We start from the raw sequence: 12472 nt of genomic DNA on the forward strand, positions 1-12472 counted from the left end.
TGGTGCGAGGGAGCTCGAGCGTGCGTGCATGGCTGGGAAGTGTGTTGTTTTATCCAAGAGATCACATATCGTAGATCAGATGGCAGCAGGCTAAAGAGGAGGCGGGGAAGACAGAGGAAGAGTGGCTGGTGGGGGAGAGAGGGAGGGAGATCAGCGAGAGGGCTGCAGGCAGGCAGGGGAATGAGAGCACCGTCGAGCGGAGGGGGAAAGGAGAGGCAGAAAAGCAACCGGGTGAGCCTCTTAAAGGCTCTGCTCTAAAGGGAAGGCAGGTTTGCTGCCAGAAAGGGCCTTGCAGGGTTTCCAGTATGGAACTGATGCTGATTTATTTATTTATTTACTTATTTATTAGATTTCTATGATGAGGCCTGGCCTATCATTTCCCTTGCGTACGCATTTGGCCAATGCCTCACATGTAAAGGCAAAGTGACCATATGTAGCATTATTGCTCTTTTGTTGTCTCCTTCCCTGTGCATTTCATATCCAACGTGGGTGGTACCTGTGCGTTGCCGGGGAGTTTAATTCGGGGCTTGCATTTGGAAGGGGAAAAGTAACACATGCGCACACCCTGAATCAAGATCTACCCTAGTGACTAACGACAGCCGAATCCGTCCGTTTCAAGTTTCCCGGTCTTAAATTCAGTTCTTTGCATTTGCACATCAGCTGGAGATTTTCTTTAAAAGAAAAGTCCTCATGAAAATGTATCGGTGTGTTAGTGTGGATTTCTCCTAATATACAAACTTTATGGAATTTTGCTTAATGTACAGAGTTTTGCCAAGCAACTGCCCCTAATATATTGCATTTTGCATGTTATTTTCCCTAATATATACATTTTGTGCATACTTTACCTTAGCAGATGCATTTTTGTACAGTCTGCTTTGCTGGGGAACTGCATTGCAAAATGTGGAGGAGCGTGAAGTTTGAAAGATGGCTGAGTTTCGGTTTGCGTATCTTTTTGGAAAGCACAAATTTGGTAGGTTCGCCTTTGAAAGTGAACTGAATCAAATTCCTTCCCCGTCCCTACTAGTGACTAACGCTCACATCAGTGTAAATGTCATGCTAGCCTACCACAAGGCCCACAATGTGGGGCTCTCCTTGAAGACTATTCAGCAACGAATGCACCGAATGAAGTGAACCACCCGGCAACAGTAGATCACGGGGAACTTCAGGGTATGAATTCCAGTTGCTGGGAATCACAACTGGGGAGCATTGCTGTTGAGCTCAGACCCTGCTGGTGGGGTTCCCAGTAGGGCATCTCTATGGCCACTGTGAGAACAAGATGCTGGTCTGGATGGGCCACCGGCCTGATTCAGCAGCCAGGCTCTTCTTCTCTTCTTGTGTGAATTCATTCTCTCCCACTTGAGCTCAGCCAAGCTCCTTCTTCCACTTGGGTTTCATTCTGTCAGTCATCTTTGTTGCTTGAGCCATCAGCCATTGCAAACACAGAAACAAAACTGAAGGATGATGTCACCATAGAACTACTCGAGGCTCATGAGGGTTTCAGCAGCAGATTAATTTTTGTTTGTTTCTTTCACTGGGTGATGGGAGGATATCATTGCTGTTTTTTTCTCAGATGAGAGAGGTAGTTTTGTATGGGGTTTTAAAACAATTTTATTTATTAATTATTTTATAATTTATTTAGTTTATTTATTTATCATTTGATTAATATCCCACCCTTCCTCCCAGCAGAAGCCCAGCGCAGCAAACAAAAGCACTAACACTTTAAAACATCGTAAAAACAACCATTAAAATGCATTAAAACAAAACATCTCTAAAAACATTTTTTTTTAAAGAAAAGAAAAGAAAGAAAGAAGGTTTAAAAACATATTAAAAAGCAATTCCAGCAGAGACGCAGACTGGGATAAGGTGTCAACTTAAAAGGCTTGTTGAAAGAGGAAGGTCTTCAGTAGGTGCCAAAAAGATAACAGAGATGGAGCCTGTCTAATATTTAAGGGAAGGGAATTCCACAGGGTCGGTGCCACCACACGAAAGGTCCGTTTCCTATGTTGTACAGAACGGACCTCCTGATAAGATGGTATCTGCAGGAGGCCCTCACCTGCAGAGCACAGTGATCGACTGGACATATAAGGGGTAAGATGGTCTTTCAGGTATCCCGGTCCCAAGCTGTATAGGGCTTTGTACTCCAAAACTAGAACCTTGAACTTGGCCTGGAAGCAAATGGGCAGCCAGTGCTCCCATCCCACTCCAATCTTCCAATCTGAGGGCTGCAGCTCAGTGGCCAAGCCTTTGCTTTGCATGCAGAAGGTCTGAGGTTCAGTCCCCAATGGCATCTCTAGGCAAGGATGGGGATCATCTCCTCTCTAAAACTCTGGAGAGCTGCTGTCTGTCCGTGTTGATAGTACTGCACTAGATATAACTGGAAACATAAGAGTGACACTATATGTAACCATACTCTTGTTAAACATTCCTAAAGTAATCTTGTTATTTCCTAGTGTTATCAAATAAATATTTTTATTGGTTTACCGAAAGCCTGATCCTTGGCTGGGGATATACAGACCAGAAGGGAGGGCAGGGTAATTACCAAGGCTGAAGGGAAACTGTATCAAATAAATGGTGGCAGCGGTGAAGGGAGAAATTGTAACATCCTCAAGTATCCAGAGCAACCCCAGATTTTATTTTATTTATTTATTTTTAAAACTTATATACCGCCCGACTAGCAATAGCTCTCTGGGCGGTGAACATAAATACAATAAAATACAGGAAAATACAAAAGCATCACAATCTAAAATCAAATTTCACAATCTAAAAACTGCATAACTAAGATCAAATTACAAACATTACCATCATTAAACAAAATATTAAAATGCCTCGGAGAAGAGAAAGGTTTTAACTTGGCGCCGAAAGGATGATAGGGTCGGCGCCAAGTGCACCTCCTCGGGGAGACTATTCCATAGTTCGGGGGCCACCACTGTATGCTTTATAGACAAAGATACAGGGGGGTTGTGGACAGCAAGGGCACCCAGACACAAAGTAACAAGCCATAGAGACTGAGGCAAAGTCTCAGTATTGTTCACAGGGAGTGGCTGGTGGTGCTGCCTAGCAGTGGGATCTTGTGAGATCTGTGCTAGAGCGGAGTGAGAAAAAAATAAAAATGTCTTTCAGGTATCCTGGTCCCAAGCTGTATAGGGCTTTGTGCACCAAAACTAGAACCTTGAACTTGGCCTGGTAGCAAATGGGCATTTTATGAAGTTAGGTGCTTGGCATTATTTACTGGATAGGATATTCATGTTTCCAGGCCTACAAAAACTGTCCTAAATGTCATCTTCTGGATCCCCTGGGAGCCTTCTTTCTTATGAGACTTTGGGGGTGATTTGTGTTTGTTGGGCCCTCGGTGGCAGCCAAGGTAGACGGTCAGAGTCCTGGGGAAGAGCAAGAAGATGCTGAGTGGGGAAGTGCAAAGGAATTGTTTGGGTATTTATTTGCATGATGTATTATGTATGTATTTGTATTACGGTTTTATTGTTTATTTTTTATAATATTTGTCCTTGTTTTACCGTTCTGTAAACTGCTTAGAGATTTTTTTATATATATTAAATGGTATAATATTGTGTTGTGACTAGGGATGGGTGAGAATTTCGATTCAGTTTGCATTTCAACCAGAATTTATCAAATTCGCACTTTCCGAAACAATATGAGACCTGAAACACAGACATCCTTCGAAATTCACATTTGTTAGAATTTTGGGATGCAGTTTGCCAACTAAACAATATTTACAAAAATGCATGTATTGGGGAAAGTGTGCATAAAAATGAATACATGAGTGAAAATAACCTTCAAAAAGGCATTAACCTTCTCAGTGGTGGCCCCCAAATTATGGAATGATCTTGGTGATGAGGTGCGCCTGGCACCAACACTGTTATTTTTCCGGCGCCAGGTCAAACCTTTCCTCTTCTCCCAGGCATTTTAGCATGTGTTTTTAAACTGTTTTTTTTAATGTGTTTTTAAATTTGTATATTTGTTTTTAATGTTTTTAATTGTTGTAAACCGCCCAGAGAGCTTCGGCTGTGGGGCGGTATGCAAATGTAATAAATAAATAAATAAATAAATAAATAAATTTAACAAATTATGAGAAATGGCTTGCAAAATGTGTACCTTTGTCAATACTGCTTATAAAAATGTGTTTATTTGGGGAAATTTGCACTAAAATGGTGCATTTTCATGAGTTTTTTTTTAAAAAAAATCACAGATCACTGCAGAAATGTAAAGAACTGAATTTAACACTGGAAAAATGAGAAACTGAGAAAACCAAAACAGACAGCTCTTTCCACCCCTGCTTGTGACCCACCCTGTGATCTATGGGTGAAGGGCAGGATATAAATATCACAACAAGCAAGCAAGCAAAAGGTGCAGAGGACATTTCCAGTCCATGAGGCTTTGGCCTCTCAACTTCTCTCACACTATTTACATCAACATCATTAGCTGTGGGTCCAAAAGGCTCTTCATCTGAGTCACCTGGGGAAGGGCCGTAGCTCAATGGTAGAGCACCTACTTCATATGCAGAAGGTCCCAGGTTCAGTACCCAGAACCTACAGGTAGAACTGGGAAAGCTTCCCTCACTGAAACCCTGGGGATCTGCTCCCAGTCAGCGTAGGTAATACGGAGCCAGATGAACTCAGTAGAAAACAGCTTGCTATGTATAATGCTTAAACCAATGCGGTGTGTGTGTGTGTGTATGGATTATGTTCTGCATTCATATGCCGCACTGCAATACTACATGCGAGAAGAATTTTGGAATTGTTGTTGATCACAAGCTGAATATGAGCCAACTGTGCGATGTGGCTACAAAAAAGGCAAATGCCATTTTAGGCTGCATTAACAGAAGCATAGTTTCCAAATCACATGAAGTATTAGTTCCCCTCTATTTGGCACTTGTTAGGCCTCATCTTGAGTACTGCATCCAGTTGCGGACACCACACTTTAAGAAGGATTCAGACAAACTGGAACAGGTTCAGAGGAGGGCAACGAGGAAGATCAGGGGACTGGAAACAAAGCCCTGTGAGGAGAGACTGAAAGAACTGGGCATGTTTAGCCTTGAGAGGAGAAGACTAAACATGATATGATAGGGGAGATATGATAGCACTGTTAGGAGGGGAGATATGATAGCACTCTTCAAGGAGGGCCAGGATCTCTTCTCTATCATCCCAGAGTGCAGGACAAGAAATAATGGGCTAAAGTTACAGGAAGCCAGATTTTAGCTGAACATCAGGAAAAACTTCCTAACTGTTAGAGTGGTATGACAGTGGAACCAATGACCTAGGGAGGTGGTGAACTCTCCAGCCCTGGAGGCCTTCAAGAGACAACTGGACAGCCACCTGGCATGCTGTAATTTGGCTTCCTGCATTGAGCAGGGGGCTGGACTCAATGGCCTTATAGACATCTTCCAGGTCTACTATTTTATGATTCTACAAGGTCACAGAGCAACTCAGACACTTAGGGGATCCCTGATCCACCTTGCGGTGCCTTGCTAACAACATAGTCCAAATAGGGAATGTGAGAACATGATGGAAATCACCCAAGTGCCTTTTCATTCAGGGTACACATAGAGCCAATGTGCACACACACCCGCCCCCCAGGTTGTATCCAATGCTAATCCTACTCAGAGGAGGCTCAATGAAATTAATGGGCATGACTAACGTAGGTCCATTCATTTCAGTGGGTCTGCTCTAAGTAGAACTTAGTTGGCTACAACCCCTAGAATTTGTATGACAGCCAAATATGTTCAAAATATTTATTCTATTCAGATTTTGGCTGAACATCAGGAAAAACTTCCTAACTGTTAGAGCGGTACGACAGTGGAACCAATGACCTAGGGAGGTGGTGGGCTCTCCAACACTTGAGGCATTCAAGAGGTGGCTAGACAGGCTCCTGTTGTATATGCTTTAAGCTGGATTCATGCATTGAGCAGGGGGTTGGACTTGATGGCCTTACAGTCCCCTTCCAACTCTATGAATCCACCACTGTGTTTCCATCATATAGCCTGTCCACACTCTCTGCCTGCTTCCAAGCATCTAATGAAGTAGGCTACTACCCTGTCCACAGAGGTTTGCAGCATAAAAACAGGTGTAACTTTGGTGCAAATATAAATTATCTCTTCTATTGGGCATTGTGAAAAAAATATAATTTTCCCCCACTGGTTTACTTCACAGCTTTAACCTCAGGTGAATCACTAAATTTATTTTTCATTGTGGAATCCACTGCATCTTCCACTTTCATTTCAAGTTTCTAGCCCTCAGGGTCTTATATCCAGCCTGAAACTCTGGAAAGCCACTGCCAGTCCATGTAGATGATACTGAGTTAGATGGCCAAGGACCTGATTTAGTACAGGACAGATGCTTTATTTTGGACCATGAGGACTAGAATCTTACTTTAGCTTTAGGGGAAGGGCCATAGATTAGTGGTATAGCATAGGATCTGCATGCAGAAGACCCCAATAGCTCCAGAAAGGGCTGGGAGAAACCCCTGACTGAAGATCTGGAGAGCTGCTGCCGGTAAGTGCAAAGAATACTTAGCTAGATGGTCTGACTCATAAGGCAGCTTCCTGCTCTTTTTTACCTGACCTGAATCCAATGCATAAGGTATGTATTGATCAGTTTTGTTTGATGTCCACGTTGATTCACGGCCTGGCTCAGGTTCCTCCACATCTCCCAGGCCCATTTACATGCATAGATGAGAGGGATCTGTTCATCACTGTTTTGCTGTAGTCTCTCCAGTTCATTTTACATCTCCTGCACCTCTATATAGACAGCCAGTGTGGCGTAGTGGTTAAAGTGTTGGACTACGACCTGGGAGACCAGGGTTCGAATCCCCACATAGCCATGAAGCTCACTGGGTGACCTTGGGCCAGTCACTGCCTCTCAGCCTCATGAAAACCCTATTCAGAGGGTCGCCATACGTCAGGATCGACTTGAAGGCAGAACATTGACATTGCACCTCTACATGAATGTTTGCATTAATGAAACACCGCAAAAAGGAGGCCGCCTTGAAGGGACGGCCTGCATGGAACCTTTTGGTGCGTTTGCCCAATGGGCAGGGGGGATGTGTGTGGAAGAGCGAAACACCATGCAAAAAGAATCTTGATGAAATTGCATGTGCGATCGCACCAGTGTTGCTTTGTTTGCAGGGTTTTATGAAGGTGCGCATATGCGTGAGTTACAGAGAAGGGGGAAATGAAGCTAAAGAACTGAAGGAACAAACTGCAGCAGGGGGCTTGCGCTGTGGTGGAGACCTGTATTTCTGGGCTTCGAGAAGTCGTGTCAAATAAGTTTCCAGAGGGATAGCTGTGTTAGCTCTGGATACGAAATGTGGGTTACAGCTTTGCCCTGTAGGCAAGGTTCTACACACGCTCACAGACCTCTCTCTGTGCTCCATTCAGGCAGCATGAGGCATGATCAGAGCTCAAGGACACAGTCCGGCCAGGCAAAAACTCTCAGGGGATGAGAAGTGGCCTGGAGAGGACTTCCAGGGCCAGGCAGTCATGGAGGGCTACATCTCCCCTCTGCACTCAGCCCGAGGCTCTGATGAAACGTACTAATGACCTGCAAAGAGAAAAGGAAGCGTATGTTCTGTCATGCATAGACCAAAGGTGCCTGCAAGCCCCTTCCTGCTTCCCCACCTTGCAAAGGTGTTAAATACAAAAAGATGAGTAATGAGTTTCCTGTTTGCGGCTGACGTACGGTAGCAGGTAACTTCAGATGCTGGCTAAGCGCAGAGCTAAAGTTTCAAAGGGAACGAAGGTAATAGATAGTCACTGGGGATGCCGCCTGGTTGTTTAATGAACAAGATGAACCCGAGAGTAGCTCCATCAGGTCATAGAATTGTAGAGTTGGAAGGGGCCTGTAAGGCCATCGAGTCCAACCCCTGCTTGATGCAGGAATCCAAGTTAAAGCATCCCCGACAGGTGTCTGTCCCAAAGGATATCATTAATCCTTATATTTTCCACCGGCTACTCTAAAAGTGTGAATGGTAAAGAAATTTTATTTGGTTTGCATTTTAATGCAAAATTGCATAATTCGCCTTTCCTGGAACAATAATGAACCGAAACACAACTACCCTTTGAAATTCTCAGTTCTCTAACTAAATAATGTGTAGAAACGTGTACATCAGCAGGACTGTAGTTGTCTGGGGTCTTTGGGGGGCCTTATACCCCTACTTTTTTGAGAGTAGGGTCCCAGCAGGGTCCCCATGCCTCCAGCATCCTATGAGCAAATCAGCATGAAAGGGGAGTGTGTTAGCCACTGAGCAGAGTCTTCTAACATACATCTTTGTCCTTTCCTGCTGATTGGAGCCAATCAGAGAGAAAGGAGGCAAGCCAGTCACTGAGAAAACTCTTCTCAGTAGCTAGCACTTTCCCCTTTCATGCATACTGGCTCCTAGGGACGTTGTGGGAGAAGGCATTGATCTCAATCTCAGCAGGAAAAAAAGTGGAGGGAGGGGGCATGGCTGCAGCTGACATGAAGGGACCTTGCACTCCTGAATTTGCCACTACACAACTGTACATCAAGGGGCAACAGGCATAAAAATCCATAGGGTTGTGCAAATAACACACTCAAAAATGCATTATATTAGCGGAAACAATTTGCAAACATGTGTCTGCTAGGGACAATGTGCCACAAAATGCTGATAAACATTCGTGAGGACCTTTTTCATTTTTAATAAAATCACAGACTGATGTGGGAGTGTGGAGAACTTAAGACTGGTTGAATGAGAAACCAAAAGAAAATGGACAGATTCATCCATCTCTGTCTAAAAGGAAACTTATCGTATGCAAAACCCATATTTTGGGGTGGGGAGTGTCCTTAATAACCAGGAATAGCTAAATATATTGTATAAGTTTAGGTCTTCTCTCCCCCCCCTTTTTTTTCCCCTTAGGTCTTATTACTATAAAAATAGTAAACCCCCCCGCAAAAAATGTGGACAGATTTTGCATCGAAATCTGGCTTCCTGGAACTGGAAAATGGGCTCTGCAATGAAATTCCTCGTGGGGACTATGAACATCCAAGATTTCAGTCCATGGCAAAAGCCCTGATGCATTGCATTTTGCTTTGAATCCCAGTTGCCAGAGGCACTGTGTTTTAGGATCATACAAATGTGATTTCGTCCTTTGCATTTTGCCTGTGTGCTTCACATGAGATCCTTTCAGTTTGAGAATTGAGGTCAAGAAGAAGAGGAAGAGGTAAAAGATTTGAAAGGAGCCCATTGTGGAAAACTCTGCTTTCTTGGTACCAAGCCTCACTTTCCAATCAAAACTTTTTTAAAAAAAACTGTAACCGAACAATTCAAGCTCCCCATTTGTCAAGAACTCGGCACTCTGGGTTTTATTTTTAACAGAAAGTCAAAGAACAAGTGCTTCAGCTTTGAGTGCCTTAAAAATGTAAATGTACTGCCTTCAAATCGATCCTGACTTATGTCGACCCTCTGAATAGGGTTTTCATGTGACTGAGAGGCAGTGACTGACCCAAGGTCACCCAGTGAGCTTCATGGCTATGTGAGGATTTGAACCCTGGTCTCCCAGGTAGTAGTCCAACACCTTAACCACTACACCATACTGGCTCTCCAAAAAATGAAATGGACTGCCTTCACGTCAGTTCTGACTTATGGCGACCCTACGAACAGGGTTTTCATGGTAAGCGGTATTCAGAGGTGGTTTACCATTGCCTTCCTCTGAGGCTGAGAGGCAGTGACTGGCCCAAGGTCACCCAGTGAGCTTCATGGCTGTGTGGGGATTCGAACCCTGGTCTCCCAGGTCATAGTCGAACACTTTAACCACTACACCACACTGGGTCTCATTTGAGTTCCTTAGGCTTCTGGATATATATATATATATATATATTAATATATATATTAATGGTCAACAAGACTTGTTCTTCTATATACGTGGCTATCTTTAATAAAGCTTTCCACCAATTACCCAGAACAGTTGTTAAGCTAACTGGCCTATAATTTCCTGGATTCCTCCCCAGATAAATTTTAAAAATCCATGTTACATTAGCCATTAGTCAGCCTTAGGGGAAAGTTACATATTTTTGTTGCAAGAGCAGACAATCCTAAAGATGTAAGGAGAGCCCTGATGGTTTGAGCCAAAGGCCCGTCTAGTTCAGTGCTGTGTTCTCATAGGGTCCAACCAGATGCCCATCGGAAGCCCGCAAGCAGGACCTGAGCACAAGAGCAACTCTCCTGAGCCCTGTAGCCAGCCTTCCTTGTTAGGTGGGGCAGCCACATTTCTAGGTGGGGCATTCCCTCCCCCCACTGGTGGAGAGGACGTGAGGGCCAGGCCAGGCGAAGGGAAAGGCAGTGAGTGACCTTTCCCCTCCCTCCTCCTCCGTGAGGAGAATGTGTTGACTTACATAATGGGCTAGATAAAGGTCAAGTTAACAGAAAATTCACCATGAACACCAGGAATGAAAAGACAGGCATGTTTTATGTTTCGTAAGAGAAAAAAGATGTTAAGGATACAGCAAATAAGGGGGATACCAGTGGTTTACGCTATACCTAAGAAGTTAAAAAGTAATGTGGAGCTCAGAACACTCTAGAGCCGTTTTTGTTGGAAATCACTGCCCTCGCTGTTCTTTGGGTATGAATGAAATTTAATCTGTTGAATTGTCTCACCCTTTTTTGAGAGATTCCCAGGAATACCAGACTCAAAAGCTTGCCTATAGCTACAATCCCCTTTCACCTGTGGTCTATCCCTGTGTTCTGATTCTTCATCAGCTGAACTACTTCGGTAATGACAGTGAGCTCTCGAGCTTCGCTTTTTGATGCTGCATTAGGTATCTCAGATTCTACCCGAAAAACAAACTTGCCTGTACTGTAAGTTTAGGGAAGGGCAAAGAGAAAATAAATAGTTTAGGGTGTGTTTGCTAATTGCTTCTTGAGGCTCCCTCTTTCTAGACTTGTTCCTCACCTTGGATTTTCCTTCCTGATGGACATACTACTGAGCTGCACACATTGGGAAAATCAGAAATTAGGCCTGAGTTACAATCTAGGTGGCCAGACAGCCCACTAACTGTAGTGTGCACAGTGTGCACAGAAGTGTTTCTATTCCTCTAGGGCTGTTTTCATCCATTATCCTCAAGAAAAAGAAGAAAAATATACACTATGATTGTGAGTTTAGTGAGTGCTTTAAAAGAGTATAAGGTAACTTATATTAAGCTATCTCTTTATTTCACCCTTTATCAATAAGCATGGAAGCCCAAACATCATTACCGATGTCCTTCAACAAGCTGCTACCTTTGCAAGGTGAATGACTGCAAAGACTTATTTGTCAGTCCATGTTCATCAGCATAGCATCTTAAAAGGCATCAGAGGCTTCAAGTCCAGGGAAGTGGATCCAACTGGTAGTTCAGGCACAGTTTATTTATTTGCATTGCTTGGGCAGAGATATTGCATTTCCCACATTGCTAGTCCATAACACTATGACAGTCAGAGACTCTCTACATAATTTCCAACCTACCACAGTCACTTAGATCCAGGAGGTAGAAGCAGGTCTCTGGGTGGGATGTAACACTATGCTGGCTTCCCTTGCAGTTGGGTCATTGTTGCTTACAAGGAAGTAGTGGAGGGAGCAGGTGGGGAGGCCAGCAGGGTGTCAGTGCACCAGCAGAAGCATTGGATTGTCTCTGCCAGTTGAAGGAATTTCTTAATTTAAGTATAATTTCTCTGAAGTCATGATCCCAATTCATTTATAAAATCTGACGGTCAATAGTCTTCAAACTGTTCCACATTTTAGGTTCTTGAAGTTAAATAAACCCCCATCATCCCTGACCATTGGCCATGCTGGCTGGGGCTGATAGGCATAAGAGGTAGAGTGGTACGACAATGGATCCAAAGTCCTAGGGAGGTGGTGGGCTCTCCAACACTGGAGGCCTTCAAGAGGCAGCTGGACAACCCCTACCGGGGATGCTTTAATTTGGATTCCTGCATTGAGCAGGGGGTTGGACTGGATGGCCTTATAGACCCCTTCCAACTCTACAATTTTAGGATTCTAACATCTGAGGGCCACAGGTTCTCCACTCCCATTTTGACCTTCCTCATTCTTCAGGCTGCTGCTCTTCTGCCTTTCCTGCAATTCCCTTCAAGGTTTATAAGGAAACATCTGGAAGTTTGCCGTCTTTTCTCAATCCCAGCCACACCCACCTGCAGCCCATCTGGACTCATCACTGGTCAGGCTACTCAAGAGCAAGCCAGCAGCCTGGCAGATTCTTTCCTGTATTCATTTTCTGTCCAAGAAGGTCCTAACAGATCTCAATTAAACTACCAGGAGCCTGACTAAAAGACTATGGAGACAAACACAGCCTTAGTTAAGCCAAATAAATAGGGCTAAATCTGCTTTAGTCAACATGGAGTCCATTCCGTGGAAATCAAGTAGCCTATTTGTAACTCATGTTATTGCTCGCCGTTGTTTGATTAACTCTGTGTGGGCGGTGAATGAAACTATGCATCTGTGAAATTATGGCTC

Source organism: Rhineura floridana, chromosome 18 (genome assembly GCF_030035675.1).
Source record: "Rhineura floridana isolate rRhiFlo1 chromosome 18, rRhiFlo1.hap2, whole genome shotgun sequence".
Classification (NCBI taxonomy): Eukaryota; Metazoa; Chordata; class Lepidosauria; order Squamata; family Rhineuridae; genus Rhineura; species Rhineura floridana.